General features: G+C 44.2%; 1 protein-coding gene across 2 annotated transcripts in view; it reads right to left on the bottom strand.

The window, feature by feature from the left end:
- NCOA7 (nuclear receptor coactivator 7) overlaps nt 1–13,701 on the bottom strand; it is a 211,120-nt gene extending 197,419 nt beyond the window's left edge. For both annotated transcript variants that reach the window (XM_056566476.1, XM_056566480.1), the window contains exon 1: nt 13,331–13,701. The gene's annotated coding sequence lies outside the window, so the exon portion shown is untranslated. The remainder of the gene's footprint in view (nt 1–13,330) is intronic.
- Between the last annotated feature and the right edge of the window lie 1,434 nt (nt 13,702–15,135).

Here is a 15,135-nt window from a genome sequence, read left to right as displayed (position 1 = left end):
CTTAGAAATAATTTTTTTTATCCGTGCCTTCCCTTAACACCTTCATTATAGGGCAGTCATTAATTCTCAATTCCTCTTTCTTATCTATTTTTTGACTGCCTCCCTTAACTGTGCATCCCTAAATAGTGACATCATATTATTAGGAATTTTATACTGTGCACTCAGATCTCTTCTTCAAAAAATTGTGTTACAAATTTCAAATTATATTTACACCAAAATCGCCATTCCTGACACTCTAATTCTTTAAATCTTGAGTTATTAAATAATCTTTTATATACAAATGAACCTTTCACCTTCATTACTTTTTTTCATTTGTTCCCATACTTTACCCACCATTTCCTCTATGGGATCCTTTCCACCCAGCTTAGATTCTAGGAATTCTCCCATATCCTTACACTCATCTTTTTTTCCTTTTATCTTTGATGTCATATTCTTATGTAAAGCTATTACATATGTTGTAATGAGGGTAGATGTCTTGTAGACATAATGTTAAAGTGGTACACCGGCGTATCATTTTTTTGTATTTAAAACCTAAATGCTGGCATGAAAACAAAACAAAAAAAACTCTACCTACCTCCTGCTGCTCCTCCAGTGTTGGTGCCATCCTCTTCCTGGGGTGGAAGTGTCAGACTGACGCTCTAGCCAATTGATGGCCACAGAGATATCCTGCCTCAGTAATTGGCTGAGAGCTGGTGTGACGTATTAAGCCCCAGCACTGGTCTTCTTCCTGGTGCTGGGGCCTAATATTTCACACTGCCACTCAGCCAGTCAGTGACGGGAAAGCGATGCAGCAAGCTATTCTCTGAGCTAACGTCTGATGCAGCGACCCCAGACACTAGGAAGAGGATCATACAATGGACCTAAGCAGTGGTACTAGAGACACTGGGGAAGGTAAGAAGAGTTTTTTTGTTTTACTGCCGGCAGACTGGCCAGGTTTTAAAACAAAAGTTAAAAGCTGGAGTATCCTTTCAAATGTAAAAGTACTATTAAGTACAGAGTACTTTCTACAAAGCAAAGCGTCGGTATTCTAAACATGCCAAAATGAAGATATAAGTATTTTAATACATATGTCAAGAAAAAAGTCTATTACCATATTTACTAAAAAAAACAAATAGGGGCATTTCTTTGTTAGTAACTGGCAGGCACCAAACTCTTGAATTGCCTCTATCTTTAAACAAGTTGTTTGACCATATATACTGATGCCATATGTTAAGGATCTTTTGATCAGTGGAGGTCCACCTGAATAAAGTTGTCCATTCTGAGATTTTTCCGGACACAACACTACTGTCTTCACAGACACAGCACTACTCTCTTTGTCTTTGTGGTAGGTTGAGCACTGCAGTTCGGCTTCATTTACTTGAATGCACTAAGATCCACAGAGACAGTGCGCGCACAGAAGGCATATCCCGTATGTTTGACATTAAGTTGAAACCTGTACAAAAAACATAGCTTCATCTGCTGCTCTAGCATTTGTATTCACATCTCATAAAGTGATGTTATGTCTAGGATATACCATTACTGTATAACTGGTGGGGGGTGTGGAGTCTAAAAAAACTGAGAATGAAGGAGGCCACAGCCTTTATTGAGATCTGTGTCTCCAGTGCAATGCCCCCCACAGTGCAGTGCTACCCCATTTAAGTGAATGCTACAGGCTACAGTATCCTGAACAGTGAGGTGGCACCACCGTGCTAGGAAAACTTAGCAAGTAATGCAGCGCTGAACTAGTGATGTGGGCCTTACCTTCTCAGGATCTACAGTGGCCCAAGAGGTCCAGCCTTCTGTTTTATAAAGTGATGGCACTTGCTAGTAATATGCAATCATTTTGCAAGATTGGAATACCCCTTTAATGGTCCATAGCAATTTTTATGTTTTGGGATGAAATCCTCTTTAATCCATGACGCATATATATGTAATGCTCTGTGACGGATATTTCTGTCACAGAGTGTTTATGGGCTTAGGATCTGAGCCCATGGGGTCCAGCCACAACTGTCTACTAACCCTGTAGATGTAGCGCCCACTACATCTACAGGATTTAAAGGGAGAGGGGGCTACCCCTATAGCCCATTGGTTGCGATGATTGCCATGGCAGCCAGAGCACGAATCATGGCCTTCAGTCGGCCAGCTATGGAAGCCACAAGATGGGTCTCACAGAATAACTGTCAGACGGCTGCACTGCTGTGGGCTATACAAGCAATCAGCCCTTTATTTATTATTTATTTTTTAAATAGCAAAATTATTTAAAAAAACATAGTGGGTTTCACCCTGTTCGTAACGACCCCCATTACGCTGCATGGTGAAGGCTGTAGGAAAAACAAAACTTACAAAATTGATGATTTTGGTTACCTTGCCTCCAAAGGTAAAATACAATTGATCAGAAGGTGGGAAGTACCACAAAAACTGTACCAATAAAAACTATAGCTTGTTTCACAAAAAAACAGGGCCCCACATGTCCATTAAAAATAAAAATAAAAAGTTTAGAATTGGGTGTTCAGAATAGGGCTATACAAAAATGTTTTTTGTTTTGAGTGACTTGTAGTGAAAAGTAGTAAAACTATATAAATTTGGTATCGCTGTAAAGAATAAAGATAATATGTAATTTGTACCACATAAGGGCACCATAAAAAAAAGCATGACAAAATTATTATTTTTTCTCTTCTAATCTCCGCAAAGCCTCAATTCATCGTTCAAAAAATACAAAATTTATGCCAGAATATGGCAACACTGAAAGGATTTTTTTTTTACCAGATTATCCCACGATTACAATTACAATGTCATATCCACAGAATAGATGATAAATGATTAGTGGGGATCCGACTACTGTGACCAAGGCTGATCACAAAAATGGGGTTCCTGCATGCCCTTTTAGGAATGGAGAAGCAGTGTTTGTTTTTTGGTTTTTATTTTTTTTTATTTTGATAACCGAATTCTAATATTTATGAAACATCCATAGGGGTCAAATGTACACTACACACCCAGATAAATTCCTTAAGGGGTGTAGTTTACAAAATGGGGTCCTTTGGGAGACGTTTCTTATGTTTTGGCACCTCCTTTGCAAACTTAATATGGTGCCTGAAAACACCCTAAGGGTACGTTCACACGGGAGGATTTATTTGCAGGTTTCCTGCTGAAAGGTTTCCTTGAAATAAATCCGCCCGTGTGAACGTACCCTAATAATAAGGTCCCAAAAATCCATTTGGTGCTCCGTTATTTTTTAGTTGTGTGTGCAAGGCAAGCTTCGCACTAGGGCCACATATGAGATACTTGTAAAAACTGCAGAATCATTGTAATAAATATAGAGTAAACTTTTTATGTTATTACCTGCTTTATAACAGAAAAAATTATTAGAATTAAGAATTGGTTAAAAAAATGTAAGTTTTTTTTAATTTCACCTCCACTTTGCTTTGATTCCTATAAACCACCTAAAGGGTTAAAGGGGTATTCCAGGCCAAAACTTTTTTTTATACATCAACAGGCTCCGGAAAGTTAAACAGATTTGTAAATTACTTCTATTAAAAAATCTTAATCCTTCCAATAGTTATTAGCTTCTGAAGTTGAGTTGTTTTCTGTCAAACTGCTCTCTGATGACTCACGTCCCGGGAGCTGTGCAGTTCCTATGGGGATATTCTCCCATCATGCACAGCTCCCGGGACGTGACATCATCATTGAGCAGTTAGACAGAAAACTTCAGAAGCTAATAACTATTGGAAGGATTAAGATTTTTAATAGAAGTAATTTACAAATCTGTTTAACTTTCCGGAGCCAGTTGATATATATAAAAAAAAGGTTTTACCTGGAATACCCCTTTAACAACATTCCTAAATCCAATTTTGGATTCTTTGAGGGGGGTCAGTTTTTAAAAAGGGGGTTTCTAGCTTACAGGCCGCTTAAATCCACTTTATAAATGAACCGGTTTTGAAAAAAATGTATTTTGAACAATTTTATAAAAAAATAAAACATGTACTGCTAAACTTCTGAGCCCTCTAGTTTACCAAATGATGCGGTATGAGCCTGTTTTCTCCGTGCACGTATTATCTAATTTGGTTCAGGACATCAAACTAGAGTGGTCACTTGAAACACATCCAAAACAATGCGAATATAAAGTATACATATTGTAAATGTGACTTATAGTCATGGCGCAAAAAAAATTGTTTATATATTTTTTAAAAGCAGAAAAACTATCTCAAAATCATTTATTATCATTTATTATATAAGACTGACTAAGGTGTGGGGCGTGACATCTCCCATGACCTATTTATACACAGGACTGTATATACAACAAGGGACATCCTCTACGTCTAGAGTAAAGTAGGTTTTTACACCAGCACAGACAGGGGTTCTTTACTGTAAGAGCAGTGAGACTATAAAACTCTCTGCCAGAGGAAGTGGTCATGGTGAACAAAATAAAAAAGTTCAAAAGGAGCCTGGACACATTTCTGGGCAGTGATAACCTTACAGGTTATAGATATTAGATTTATGGATATAGAACATTGATCCAGGGATTTATATTGATGCCATATTTGGAGTTGGGAATAATGTTTACTCCTAGAATGGGGCAATTGGCATCAGCCTTATAAGGGTTTGCCTTCCTCTGGATCAACACAGTAGGGTTACAGTAGAGATATAGGTTGGACTTTTTAAACTTTATGAACTATGTTACTATGTATTATGACTATGGGCACTAGACAGCTGTTGGCCAACAGATCTTATCTCTATTTCCCTCAATGTGTCAATAAAGTAAAGGCCAGATGCCACTCCTCTACTGAGTAAACAATATTAAAGCCCAGTTTGTCTAAACTTGTCATATATTTCTATTATGCCAACCTACAGGTAATGGTCTGCACAACCCTATAAATCAGTGGTTTTCAAACTTTTCGGCGACTGTACCCCCAAGGCCTGAAAGTATGTCCGCGGCTACCCCCTCACGCGGAACTTGCGTGTGAGGGGTACCCGCGGACAAAAGGTGTGTTCTTACCTTTATACTAATGCACCCCCCCCCTCCATCTTAATCCCCTTGTGTCATTATTCCTCCTCCATCTTAATCCCCTTGTGCCATTATTCCCCCTCCGTCTTAATCCCCATGTCCCACTATTCCCCCCCCCATCTTAATCTCTTGTGCCATTATTCCTCCCTCCCTCTGATCCTCTTGTGCCATTTTCCCACCTCCATCTTTATCCCCTTGTCCCATTATTCCCCCCTCCATCTTAATCCCCTTGTGCCATTATTCCCCCCTCTATCTTAATCCCCTTGTGTTATTATTCCCCGCTCCATCTTAATCCCCTTGTGCCATTATTCCCCCTTACATTTTAATCCCCTTACACCATTCCCCTTCCTCTGATAATAATGGCACAAGGGGATTAAGATGGAGGGGGGGGGGGAAATGGCAAAAGGGGATCAGAGGGAGGGAGGAAAAAATCACACAAGGGAATTAATATGGAGGAGGGGGAATAATGACACAAGGGGATTAATATGGAGGAGCGAGAATAATGACACAAGGGGACTAATATGGAGGAGGGGGAATAATGACACAAGGGGATTAATATGGAGGAGCGAGAATAATGACACAAGGTTAATATGGAGGAGCGAGAATAATGACACAAGGGGACTAATATGGAGGAGGGAGAATAATGACACAAAGGGATTAATATGGAGGAGGGAGAATAATGACACAAGGGGATTAATATGGAGGAGGGGGAATAATGACACAAGGGGATTAATATGGAGGAGGGGGAATAATGACACAACGGGATTAATATGGAGGAGGGGGAATAATGACACAAGGGGATTAATATGGAGGGGAGGGGAAATGGCAAAAGGGGATCAGAGGGAGGGGGGAATATTGGCACAAGGGGATTAAGATGGAGGGAGGGATAATCAACCCCCCCCCCTCCATATTAATCCCCTTGTGTCAATATTCCCCCTCTCCATCTGATCCCCTTTTGCCATATGCCCCCCTCCATATCAATCCCCTTGTGCCATTATTATCCGATATGGCAAAAGGGGATCAGAGGGAGGGGGAATGGTGCAAGGGGATTAAGATGGAAGGGGAGAGGGATAATGGCGGAGTGGGGGGGGGGGGGTAATAAAGCACAAGTCATTAAATTTTAATGCCTTGTGCTTTATTACTCCCCACCCCCCCCCCTCCGCCATTATCCCTCTCCGTCCCATACAGTCCCCCCTCCATTCCATGCAGTCCCCCCTCTGTCCCATACAGTTCCCCCTCCATCCCATACAGTCCCCTTCCGTCCCATACAGTCCAACTCCGTCCCATACAGTCCCCCTCCGTCCCATACAGTCCTCCCTCCGTCCCATACAGTCCCCCTCCTTCCCATACAGTCCCCCTCCTTCCCATACAGTCCCCCCTCCGTCCCATACAGTCCCCCCTCCGTCCCATACAGTCCCCCCTCCGTCCTATACAGTCCCCCCTCCGTCCAATACAGTCCCCAATCCTTCCCATACAGTCCCCCCTCCGTCCCATACAGTCTCCCCTACGTCCCATACAGTCCCCCCTCCGTACCATACAGTCCCCCCTCCGTCCGATACAGTCCCCCCTTCGTCCCATACAGTTGTTTACCTGGTGTCCTGCGGTCCCGTTGCCTGCTCCTTCACGGGATGTTCGGTGGGGCCGCACTGAAGTGTGACGTCCCCCTGCGCTGTGCGGCAACTCCGCACAACGTAAGGGGAAGTCACACGTCTCCCCGGCAACCACGCAGCTCACTTACAGTAGCCACGGCCGCAACTCGGGCCACGCTACTGTACAGTGAGCTGCCGCGGCTATACGCTAACAAATATTGGCCAATGCATGGCCAGTATTTGTCAGCGCTTTGGCGTACCCCCTGACAGCCCCTGGCGTACCCCTAGGGGTATGCGTATCTCAGGTTAAGAACCCAGGCTATAGATAGTACATCTCACAACATGAAGATAACATTCGTGGGCATCTTTACTTTTATGACAGTTGTACTTATGTATAAGGCAAAGATTTCAGATTTTTTTTTAGATTTCTTCATTTCTGAACAAGTCATAAACATGTTAGGAATAAGATCCTGAGATAGCTATAGGTCTTAGAAAGAAAACAGATATGCTATTTATGGTGCCACATCTCTGATGCCAGCTACATATGATTACATGTTGTGCTTATGTTTTGTAATGCGCCCTCATTCAGAGACTGGTTTAGCGTGGGTACCATCTGGCAATCTGCTGTCAACAACAGGAGGAGCAACCACTTTTATAACATTGTTATTATAGCTTATGCCATTGTCTAAACTATTGTTTGAGGGGCATGGTTGGCAGGCTGCCCATGTACAAAAAGAAGTCACAACATATCAACACAACCTGAGCGCTTTGGGAGCGATTATACAGATGTATACAAACGATATATATGATATGGAAATAGCGAAAAACCGCCAAAAACTACTACCCCTATCTTCCCACTCAAGTGGAGAATGGGGGTTGTGGTGGTAATGCTACTGATATACGATTTTATATACGAAAAATCAGTGCTACCATGCCTCAATACTCTTCTAGAACCTAACCACCTAATCATTTCCCTTCTGTGAGTTTGTTACCTCCTTGTATCACCTTAGGACAGTGTTTCCCAACCAGGGTGACTCCAGCTGTTGCAAAACTACAACTTTCAGCATTCCCGGACAGCTGGAAGTTGTAGTTTTGCAACAGCTGCAAGCACCTTGGTTGGGAAACCCTGCCTTGGGATGGGGACCATAGTGTTCTACGATATTGTCCAGCATAGTACAGATTAATCTTTTCCCATAAAAAGTATATTGAATTAGAAAAAAAATTATCCAGATCACACTTACATGGCCTTGTGTATGGATGCTTGAGTCGCACTTGCTTTGATTAACAAAAGTAGTCCAGACCATACCCCGCCCGTGGCCTTGCTCCTGTTGTTTGGTTGAGCTCACTCTTACATCATACACTCAGTGATGTCACCTACCTTGTCTACAGATCCATGTTCAGTGCATACCTCCCAACACATTTCTAAAAGGCTCTTCTTCCTCAGGACAATGTAATGTAATAAAGTACCCTCTTAATATGTCACGTGATAAGGTCCTTGATGTGAACCCTGAAGGTGCTATCCATACTACTAAAGAATTTAATGGTCTTGGTCATCTTAGGCTCCTGCGTACATTACAACTCTTACACGGAAAAAGACCCCTTTCAGGAAAGGCCCTTTGATTTGAATTATTGGCCTTGTCCTATAATAAAACATCATAGTCAGGGCTCAAGTCCTGCAGGAATGCTTGGGAACTGAGTTTCTGCACTTTTTCTACAGCTGAAACACCGTTCCCATTAGCAAGGGTCCTGCAGGACCAGCCCTTGAGAGGAAATCTTGGGTGAGTTCCCACACTTGACCCCTGATCCTAGTACAGTATTTAACCTCTTAGGGACTCTGCCCATTTTCACCTTAAATGGGCACTGTAAGATACAAAAACTTTTGATATGTTGTAAAGCATGTATAACCAATAGGTTTTGCAATTGCTTTCATTAGAAGATTTTCATTATTTCATACTGAAAAAGCCAGTCAACCAACTGCCCCCCCCCCCCCCCCGCCTGCTTGGACACATCCTAGTCCTGCTGTGTCCATGCATCATCACCTATGTCATGGACACACTTCCTTGATTGACAGCTGTGACAACAACATATATTGTTGTCATATCCCAACCCCACATCCCGACCTCCTATCCCGATCTCCTATCCCGTCCTCCTATCCCGTCCTCCTATCCCGTCCTCCAATCTCGAGATCCTATCCCGACCCCCTATCCCGTCCTCCTTTCTCGACCTCCTATGTCAACCTCCTATCCCGTCCTCCTATCCCATCCTTCTTTCCCGTCCTCCTATCTCGACCTCCTATCCAGACCTCCTATCCCGTCCTCATATGCCGTCCTCCTACCTGACCTCCTATCCCGACCTCCCATCCCGTCCTCATATCCCGACCTGTACCTCCTATTCCGTCCTCCTATCTCAACCTCCTGTCCTGACCTCCTATACCATCCTCCTATCCCGTCCTCCAATCCCGACCTCCTATCCCGATCTCCTATCACGTCCTCCTATCCCGTCCTCCTATCCCATCCTCCTATCTCGACCTCCTATCCCGTCCTCCTATCCCGACCTCCTATCCCGTCCTCCTATCCCCACCTCCTATCCTGTCCTCCAATCTCGAGCTCCCATCCCGACCTCCAATACCGTCCTCCTTTCTCGACCTCCTATCTCAACCTCCTATCCCGTCCTCCTTTCCCATCCTCCTTTCCCGTCCTCATATCTCGATCTCCTATCCAGACCTCCTATCCCGTCCTCATATCCCGTCCTCCTATCCCGACCTCCTACCTGACCTCCCATCCCGTACTCATATCCCGACCCGTAATATGTGTACCAGGTATTGAAATATCTCCAGCCGTACGGAAGTTATGGGGGAAGATACATTTTCCATTGATTTGCATGGGACTTTAAACAAAAACCCGACCCTCACAAATGGGGGTAGTTAAGGGTTAAATTAACTATCCTGCATTTTAAGTGGACATATAAGTAACATGTGACCAATTATTATCGAAATATCTCCAGCCATTTGGAAGTTATGCAGTAACATATATTTCCCATTGACTTGCATGGGACTTTAAACATAAGCCCCGCCCCTGGCAAATGGGGGTGAGTAAGGGTTAAATCACCTATCCTATGTTTGTTGCTGACATATAAGTAACATGTGTGGCAAGTTTCATGTTAATATCTTTAGCCGTTTGAAAGTTTTTGTGGAAGAAAAATGGCCCAGGGAGTAATGAAATGGAATTAGGGGGGGGTTGCTAATTCTAAAAGCTGTGACAAAATGTTTGTGGGAGCAGAACATATCTTGCGGGAGTGGACGGTAGTGGTCAGAAATCCATCTGGGAGCGGGCAGGAGCCAGACTTAAAAAAACAAAACAACAGTCCTACGCAGGGCTGCACAAGGGTGCATGCACACGTTTTTGCTATACAGTTCCCGTATACGGATTCAAGTTAAAAACCGTATGGAACTGTATAGAAAACCGTATGCATTGACTTAACATTGTAAACCATATATGTCAAACGCATCATCTGTTTAAGTCCGTTTTGCGTCTTATACGGTTTTGTCCATTTTTTTTTTACCTATACCCAAAATCATAGTCTACCACGTTTTTTGGTCCAGGTGAAAAACTGTATTAAACCGTATGTTTTTTTTAAACATGGGAGTCAATGGGAACCGTACAGAACTGTCTGCGCGTACGGTTCCATCCGGTTTTCACCATCCGGTTTTTGACTTTGCACAGTTTTTTCTCTTGGAATTTCAATCAAACAAGTGAAACTTTATTCAAAATGGAGTGAAAAGTTAAAAACGTATACGTTTTTTTCTTAAATAAACGGATGCAACCGGACATAATTTTTCAAACCGTATACGGTTTTCAACCGTATGTGGGTTAAAATGTTTACACACGTTTTGATACAGTTTAGTCCTGTTTTGAGGAATCCGTTTTTCATCAAAAACCTGATACGGGAACTGCATTGGAAAAACGTGGTATGCATGCACCCTAATGATCTCAATAAGTCATCACGTCTTAGATACATAATAGCATCCTATATACACCTGGAGATGCATTCAAATGTCACCTCCCTGGTCTTGTAATACAAAATGTTCTCGCTACGGCTGCATTCACATCTCGTTTTTGCAATACGGTTCCCGTATCAGTTTTTTGTAAAAAAAAGTATGTCTCAAAACCGGACCGAACCGTGTACAACCGTATAGACCTCTCTACGGTTTTAAACCGTATACCGTAGGGATCGACCGATTATCGATTTTTTGCCGTTATCGGAATCGGCTTCTAACCTGCCGATAATGCAGATAATGCGCAAAACAAGGCGTGCGCACGAATCGCGGGACTTCAGTCCCGGCCCTGAACTTCAGGCCGGGACTGAAGTCCCGCGATTCGTGCGCACGCCTTGTTTTGCCGTGCAGAGCAATCTAGTTTAGATTAACCCTTTGCAAATACGACAGCTGACCTTTGCCTGACAGCTGACAGCATGGTGGAGCGGGAGCTGTCAGCTGTCCCGCTCCTCCACTCCCTCACCTTTCTCACGCTGCTTCATTCTTGTACTGTCAGTGAGAGCCGCAGGGACGCCATCCACGGCAGGCCGGCGTGATGACATCACATCATCGCGCTGGCGCCCGGAGATCACGTCCCTGCAGCTCTCACTCACAGTACAAGAATTTAGCAGCGTGTGAGAAAGGTGAGCACTGCTCGGGCGCTGTATGGATGGACGGGCAAATTATAAGTGAGGGGGGCAAATATAAGTGAGGGGCATGCGTCAGTGGGGTATTATATGTGAGGAACACAGGACATGGGGCATTATATGGGGGGCACATGACAGCCCCCCCCCCTGTCATGTGCCCATATAATGCTTCCCTGACTTATAATAGCCCCTGTCCTGTGCCCCTTACATATAATGCACCATGTCCTGTGCCCCTCACATATAATGCCCCATGTCCTGTGCCCCTCACATAGAATGCCCCATGTCCTGTGCCCCTCACATATAATGCCCCCTGAGGGGGCAGGACAAGGGGCATTATATGTGAAAGGCACAGTATGTGAGGGGCACAGGACATGGGGCAATATATGTGAGGGGCACAGGACATGGGGTATAAGTCAGGGGAGCATTATATGGGCACATATAGGGGGGGGGGGCTGTCATGTGCCCCCACATATAATCCCCCGTCATGTGCCCCCACATATAATCCCCCCCCCCTGTCATGTGCCCCTCATATATAATACCCCCGTCCTGTGACCCCCACATATAATGCCCCATGTCTTGTCTTCCTCACATATAATGCCCCCGTCATGTGCTCCCACATATAATGCCCCATTTTCTGTGCCCCTCACATATAATGCCCCCTGTTCTGCCCCCTCAGGGGGCATTATATGTGAGGGGCACAGGACATGGGGCATTATATATGAAGGGCACAGGACAGGTGGTATTATAAGTCAGGGGGGCATTATACAGGCAGGGTTAGAGAAGTGGGTGGCGGCGGCGGTCTCTGGCACCGCAAAAGCCACTGCAGTTCATTGATTTAAAGATTTAAAGCACCCGCTTTAAATCAATGATCTACAGCGGCTTCTGGGGGGGGGGGGGGTGTTAGAGAGAAATAGACGATATTTTATACCAGAATATCGGTATAAGTTATGGGCTATCGGCCTTAAGCTCCACAGATTATCGGTATCGGCCCTAAAAAATCGATATCGGTCGATCCCTAGTATACAGTTTGAAAACGGATGTCCGGTTGCATAAGGTTTAATAAGTTTTTGTTTTTTTAAAACAGATACGGTTTTATGTTTGTTTTTAATTAAATAAAGTTCTTCTTGTTCTATTTGTGGGAAGAACTTTCACATGTGCAAACTGCAAAATCATATTGTGCAACCGGATAGAACCGTACGCACATACGGTTCAGTGCGGTTCCCATAGACCCCCATTAAAAGACCCCCATCAAAAACAACAAAAACGTATACGGGTTGTATCCGGTTTTTCACCCGGACATAAAACCGTAGTTGACTACGGTTTTGGAGACAGGAAACAAACGGATAAAACCGTAAATGATGCAAAACGTACACGGCCGGATGCTACGGTTAGCATACGGTTTTCTATGAAATGTCTATACATACGGTTTGCAATATGGTTCCTACACGTTTTTTTTCACTGAAATCGGATACGGGAACCGTATTGCCAAAATGAGATGTGAATGCAGCCTAAGTCAGTGTTTCCCAACCACGGTGCCTTCAGCTGTTGCAAAACTACAACTCCCAGCGTGCACGGACAGCCTTTGGCTGTCCGGGCATGCTGAGAGTTGTAGTTTTGCAACAGCTGGAGGCGCTCTGGTTTGGAAACACTGCACTAAGTGATCATAATTTATTAAAGATTACTAGCACTAGTGACGTCACCTCCCTGAGCCCTTACTGTAAGTTATTTAGTCATAAAGCAGATGGGCATCAGACGTAATAATACACTGGGTCCAGAGGGATGTGTGGACCCCATAACCTAGCACCTAGTGTCCCAATAATTCCCGTGACATCCCATGAAGACATCCTCCACAACAGCTGGAGCCTATAGATCTCCCCTCATCTGCGCTGCACACAGTAAAGCCCCGCCCACCTGCCGGCCCCTCCCACTAGTCTGCTGGGAGCCGCTCTGCTCTGAGCTGCGATCGCACACCAGTAGCATGCAAGGCGTGGTTATAGCGGAGAATAATAACAGATCTGTATGTACATGTCTGCCCTGTACCCACACACCGATCTACCACAGCTGACAACACTGTACCCACCTCAGGCTCCTCACCATCTGTGCCAGGCTTGTGCTGCAGAAGATGCCTCAGTGTCGGGACGGGAGCGGGTCTAGAGGGCAGCAGCACTGCTCGGGGATCTGCCACATTGTAATGGGTTTACATGGAGGTGCCACCCGAGTATATCCAGGGATCACAGCAGCAGCAGCAGATCAACAACACAAGGCAGCAGCATCTGGCATCCCGCACAATCCCACCTCCTCCTCCCTCACTTCTTCCTTCCTTCTCTCCTCCTCCTCCTAGTGCAGTGCAGGCTGCAGCTCACACCCCATAGGCACCACTCCTCCCAGGGATCAGCGCTGCAAGGTGGCACATGCCAGGTCTGTGAGGCTAGTGTGGCGAGCTACAACACAACAGCAGCTGCTCTAGGGGAGGGAGGGCACCTCTTGTCTCCTCCCCTCACACCACCTTCATAGCCCCAGACACCCACTGGTGGGCTTCTGCCTCTCCACTAACATTAGACATGCAACAAGGGATAGGAGTGATAACACATACTGGTGCTCTGTCCTGGAGACCCCCTAAGAGTGATCACAATGGAGGAGGCATGCCATGTACAGTGCCATCTACTTTATAATGATCCTATGGGGTGATCACAATAGAGGAGATATACATGATACATGTACAGTGCCATCTACTTTATAATGATCCTATGGGGTGATCACAATAGAGGAGATATACATGATACATGTACAGTGCCATCTACTTTATAATGATCCAACGGAGGTGATCACAATGGAGGAGGCATACATGATACATGTACAGTGCCATCTACTTTATAATGATCCTATGGGGTGATCACAATGGAGGAGATATACATGATACATGTACAGTGCCGTCTACTTTATAATGATCCTATGGGGTGATCACAATGGAGGAGGCATACATGATACATGTACAGTGCCGTCTACTTTATAATGATCCTATGGGGTGATCACAATGGAGGAGGCATACATGATACATGTACAGTGCCATCTACTTTATAATGATCCTATGGGGTGATCACAATAGAGGAGATATACATGATACATGTACAGTGCCATCTACTTTATAATGATCCTATGGGGTGATCACAATAGAGGAGATATACATGATACATGTACAGTGCCATCTACTTTATAATGATCCAACGGAGGTGATCACAATGGAGGAGGCATACATGATACATGTACAGTGCCATCTACTTTATAATGATCCTATGGGGTGATCACAATGGAGGAGATATACATGATACATGTACAGTGCCGTCTACTTTATAATGATCCTATGGGGTGATCACAATGGAGGAGGCATACATGATACATGTACAGTGCCGTCTACTTTATAATGATCCTATGGGGTGATCACAATGGAGGAGGCATACATGATACATGTACAGTGCCATCTACTTTATAATGATCCTATGGGGTGATCACAATAGAGGAGATATACATGATACATGTACAGTGCCATCTACTTTATAATGATCCTATGGGGTGATCACAATGGAGGAGATATACATGATACATGTACAGTGCCATCTACTTTATAATGATCCAATGGGGTGATCACAATGGAGGAGGCATACATGATACATGTACAGTGCCGTCTACTTTATAATGATCCTATGGGGTGATCACAATGGAGGAGATATACATGATCCATGTACAGTGTCGTCTACTTTATAATGATCCTATGGGGTGATCACAATGGAGGAGATATACATGTACAGTGCCATCTACTTTATAATGATCCTATGGGGTGATCACAATGGAGGAGATATACATGTACAGTGCCATCTACTTTATAAT

This window comes from Hyla sarda, chromosome 3, assembly GCF_029499605.1.
Source record: "Hyla sarda isolate aHylSar1 chromosome 3, aHylSar1.hap1, whole genome shotgun sequence".
Classification (NCBI taxonomy): Eukaryota; Metazoa; Chordata; class Amphibia; order Anura; family Hylidae; genus Hyla; species Hyla sarda.
This window is presented reverse-complemented; position numbering and strand designations above follow the sequence as displayed.